The sequence below is a fragment of the Mus caroli genome, unplaced genomic scaffold (assembly GCF_978045245.1).
Source record: "Mus caroli unplaced genomic scaffold, Mus_caroli_1 scaffold_13, whole genome shotgun sequence".
NCBI lineage: Eukaryota > Metazoa > Chordata > Mammalia > Rodentia > Muridae > Mus > Mus caroli.
Window position 1 is genome coordinate 20,125,812 of NW_028227268.1, and position 5,107 is coordinate 20,130,918.

The window sequence follows — 5,107 nt, forward strand, 5'->3', positions numbered from 1 at the left end:
ACTGGCGAATCAGGCACATTCTGAGTCTATTGATTCATGTCTAAAGCTGACCAGACTGAATCCCAATGTGTTGGTAATATGCATACTGTATGATTAAGCCATAAAGCCGGAACGTAGGAGCTGTGAGCCAGAGGTCTTCAGGGGATTCTGGGAGCTGCTGGCGTTTACTTCTCCATCAGGGTGTGTGTTTGCACAGGTGTTCTGAGTTTTAGTACTCTGAGAAGTTAGCTTAGGTACTTTCCTAGGTGCACATTTGAGTTCTTCTCTCTCCTCTTTCTCCCCCACCGTCCCCTCCCCACCCTCTGAGACAGTGTTTCTCTGTATAGCCCTGGCTGTCCCTGGAACTCACTCTGTAGACCAGACTGGCCTCAAACTCAGAAATCTGCCTGCCTCTGCCTCCCAAGTGCTGGGATTAAAGGCATGCGCCACCACTGCCTAGCCATATTTGAGTTCTAAATACTAAGCTATTTTATTTATTTATTTATTTATTTATTTATTTATTTTTACTGTGATTCAGGGGCCTGGCATATGCTAGGCAGGTGCTCTGCCCCTGAGCTGCATAGCCACCTACTTCTCACTGAGATGTAAATGGGGCCGAGGCGCTTCTCTTTATCCTCCTCTGACTCACCTCGCCTAAAGATGGCCTTCTGGGATGGTGCCCATTTCCTCTCTTGGAACTGTTCCTTGTTCCCTCTGGAGCCTGGGCTGAGCCATGCACAGCCAGGAGCACCTGTAGCCGGAGGCAGTCTCTGCCACCTCTTCCCGGATGGCTGGCATCCATCTTTTCTGGATTAGGCTTCCTACACTCTCTCTCGTACGCATAGATCTCTTTCTCCTTCATTCCTCCAGCATGAACCTCCTCCTGCTGTGGCCTCGGCTCCAAGCATCTTAGCTCTGGCTGGGTGAATCACACCTTGGCTTCCCAGTCATCTTGGTCGCCTCTGTCTTTGTACCACCTGTAATGTGGTGGGGGCTCAGCTCTCTGTCCAGCACCCTCACTCTGAACTCTCAGCCACTCAAATCTCCCGCTTCCTTTAGTTGCTATTCCCTCTAACCTCCTTGCTTAAAAACAAAAACAACCTCCCAAAACAAGCCAAGACCCCAAAACTCCTGAACTATAGGACCTATACGTACATATGAAACTTTATTTTATCTTTTTATGCTTTATGTTTTATTTTTCTTATTTTTTATTTATTTTTTATTATTTATGTGTGCGTGAGTGAGCATGCACATGTGTGTGTGAGTGTGTGTGCACTTATGTGTGTGCATCCCCTTGGAGACCAGAAGAAAATGTTGGATCCCATGGAGATAGAGTCACATGGATTTTGAGCTACTCAGTGTGGGTGCTGGGATTTGAACTTTGGACCTCATGATAAAGTACAAACACTGAGCCATCTCTCCAGCCCTCTCCCACCCACTCCCCATAGAGACAGGCAAGGCTATCCTTGAATTCCTGATCCTTTAGACTCAGTCTCCCAGGTCCTGGAATTACAGACATATGCCATGTAGCCTGGTCTGGGGAAATTCTTCGGGCATATCTGTGGGGGCTTATTTTTATTGAGTTTATTACAGGAGCTCTGCCCACTGTGAGTGGCACACTTCCCGCCTGGGATCCCGTACTGTATAAACCAAGAGAAGGTATGCGGCAGACCCATGCATCCCTCATCTGCTGCCTCATGACTCAGACAGGACATGACCAGTTGCTTCACGTCCCTCTTGCTGTGAATTCCCTGCCATGATGTCCTGTATCCTTGAGTAAACCTTCCATTGCTTCTGTCAGAGTATTTTTATCATAGAAACAGTACAACAACCTCTGGCAGCATTGTGCACATATACATCTCGATTTGTTCATTCACTCACTGGCAGGCATTAGTGCCCTTAGAGGATATTCGGGGAGAGCAGCACCCTCTTCTTCCTGGCTCCTTCCATGCCTTTCTGTCCCTCTGGCCTCTTTTGATGCATGAGGGAAGCATACGCCGTGCCACAGTCATAATCCGGCTTGTGCTCTGATCTCGGACTTTCCAGCTTTTAAGCAATAAATTTCTATTATTTATAAAGTACCCAGCCTGTGGTATTTTTGTTATGGCAGCAGGAACTGACAGGTTTTAATCTGCATCTCCACGATGACAAATGATGTTGGGTGAGCATTTACTCGTGTGGCAATATGTTATTTGTGTATCCTCTTTAGTGGAATGTATGCTTGGATCTTTGTCCAATTTTTTTTTCGTCTGCTTGTCTTTTTTTTTTATTATTGAATGACGGGAGTTATTTTGGACAAAAGTCTTTCATCAGATAATATTTCTTCCCAGCTTGTGGCTTTTCTGTCGTGTGTGTGTGTGTGTGTGTGTGTGTGTGTACAAGTGTAGGTGCCAGAAGTCAACCCCAGTGGTGTTCTTCGGGAGCTGTCCATCTTGCTCTCGTGCTGGGACCTGGGGCTCACCAATTACGATAAGCAGATAGGCGGATAGGCAGGTAGGTGGGTAGGCGGATTGGTGGATAGGCGGTCTGGCCAGTGAGATAAGGGACCTGGCCATCTCTGCCTCCCCAAATCTGGGGATACAAGCACATGCCATCATGCACAACTTTTGCATGTGGTTGCTGGGGATCAAACACAGGTCTTTATGCCTTCACAACAAGCAAACAAGCATTTTCCTGACTGAGCTAGCTCTCTAGCACCCAGAGTGTTGATATTGCAGGTATGAGACACTGCAGCTGGTTTCAACTACTTAATTTCTTAATAATTGTGGTTTTGGTTGTTTTTTTAAAATAAAGACTTGTTTTTAATTATGTGTGTGCGCATGCAGATGCAAGTGCAGGTATCTGCTGAGGCCAGAGGCCTCAGATTCCCCTGGAGTTGGAGTTACAGGCTGTTCAGTGGTCTGACATGGTTCTGGGGACAGAACCCTGGTCCTCTGCAAGAGGAGCAAGCGCTCTTAACCACTAAGCCATCTCTTCAGCCCTGCAGTTGAGACATTTATGTAGTTGTTTTAAAATATTTTCTAATAAATCTATGCGTACACCAGTATTTAAATATGTTTCCTTCTAGGAGTTGTATTAATTTAATTAGATTTATAGTGTCTCTTAAAAATTCAATTTTGTCCCGGGTGTGCTGGTGCATGCCTTTAATCCCAGTACTCGGGAGGCAGAGGCAGGCGGATTTCTGAGTTCGAGGCCAGCCTGGTCTACAAATTGAGTTCCAGGACAGCCAGGGCTACACAGAGAAACCCTGTCTCAAAAAACCAAAAAAAAAAAAAAAAAAAAAAATTCAATTTTGTATATTGTGTGAAGTAGGGACTGAGTCCTCTCTCTCTCTCTCTCTCTCTCTCTCCACACACACACACACACACACACACACACACACACACACCATGTACAAAACCATTGTTTGAACACCCTCTGTTGTTACTCTAGTAAAGAAAACATCATCTGGCTTTTCAAAATTTTCAAAGCTTAAGCACCACCAGAAAAAGCGCATCTGTGTCAGGCACGTGCCTGTGATCCCAGAAGTCGGAAGGCAGAGGCAGGTGGATCTCTGTGAGTTCCTGGCCAGCCTGGTCTCCAGAGTAAGATCCTGTTTCAAGGCCAAAAATAAAAATAAAAACAAACAAACAAACAAACAAACAAAAAAAACCGTGCACTGGCTGCTTTTGTGTGCCAACTTGACACAAGCTAGAGTCAGCAGAGAGAAAGGAGCCTCCACTGAGGAAATGCCTCCATGAGATCCTGCTGTAAGGATCTCAGTTAGTGATCAAGTGGGGAGGGCCCTGACCATTGTGTGTGGTGGCATCCTTGGCCCGGTGGTCCTGGGTTCTACAAGAAAGCCACGGGAAACAAGCCAATAAGCAGCACCCCTCCATGGCCTCTGCATCAACTCTTGCCTTCAGGTTCTATCCCTGCTTGAGTTCCTGTCCTGACTTCCTTCAGCGATGGAAGTGTAAGCCAAGTAAACCCTTCCCTCCCCAACTTGCCTTTTGGTCACGGTGTTTCAACACAGCAGTAGAAAACCTAACCAAGACCGTTTCTTAGTTTTTCTCTGCTCTAAATGGGGCCTGCTGTCTGTCTACCCATATCACGTCACTGGGGGCTTGTCATAAATGTAGACAGATACTACTTGCCCCACAAGCCTCAGGTGACTCATAAACACAATTTGGAGCAGCTTGAGGGAAGAGGGGGAAATTTCTTGGTGACATTTGCTGCCCTCTTACAGCCTGCCTGTTCACTGCAAGCTGCAAAGACTGTCGACTGCCTACCTCTCTGGGACATGTGTCTCCTAACCCGGCTTAGAATGCGCTGTCGTGTTCTTTGATGCTGTATTTGAAGGGAGGGGACACACCCACCAGACCACGTCTCATCCTCTAAGACCCCCACACCACACCACTGCTCACTCACACAGTGGTACTGCTTCCTGCATACACATCAGTTTCCTCAAATGAAGCGAGGAAATAATTTTGGCTCTATACCTGGGGCTAATAATCGGTAATCCTAGGAGTATATGGGGATAGAGGGAGCACAATAGAAGCCAGCTATTTCGGAGCCACCGCACCTCCTCCCCACGCCCCCGCCCCGGTAAAGCCGGGGACACTAGAGTCTTTTTTCTTTTTTTCTTTTTTTTTTTTCTCTCATTCAGCCCTACCCTCTCCCACCCAGGCAGGCAGCGTCCAGCTGCCTTCTTCCCAGGCGTACTTCTCCTCCCTCGCGCCTCCCCGTCCCCAGGGCAGCGTGCACAGATAAATCTTTCGCAGCACGTAGCATTGTTGCCACGGGTTGGCCTGGCTGCTGCCCGCTGCACACCCCCCCTCCCCCGCCCCCTCCCCCGCCCCCGCCCCCTGCTCGGCTTGCTAATGACCCAGCACAGCCTCTCTTCCTCGATTGGCTTTGAAGCTCCAGCCCCTGGCACAGTGCCTGGCACTTGCGGGGCTCTCAATCAATGTTTGCAAAATCGGATTCTCAGCGGAGCAGGTGTCCACCGGGAGCCGGGGCGCGGGGCGGGGGGCGGGGCCTGCGAGGGGGGCCTGCGGGGCCGCGCTCCTCCCCTCCGGGCCCGCGCTGCGCCCCCGCCCGTGCGCGCTGCCCCGACCCCGCGCGCCGCGACAGGGAGGGGCCGGCG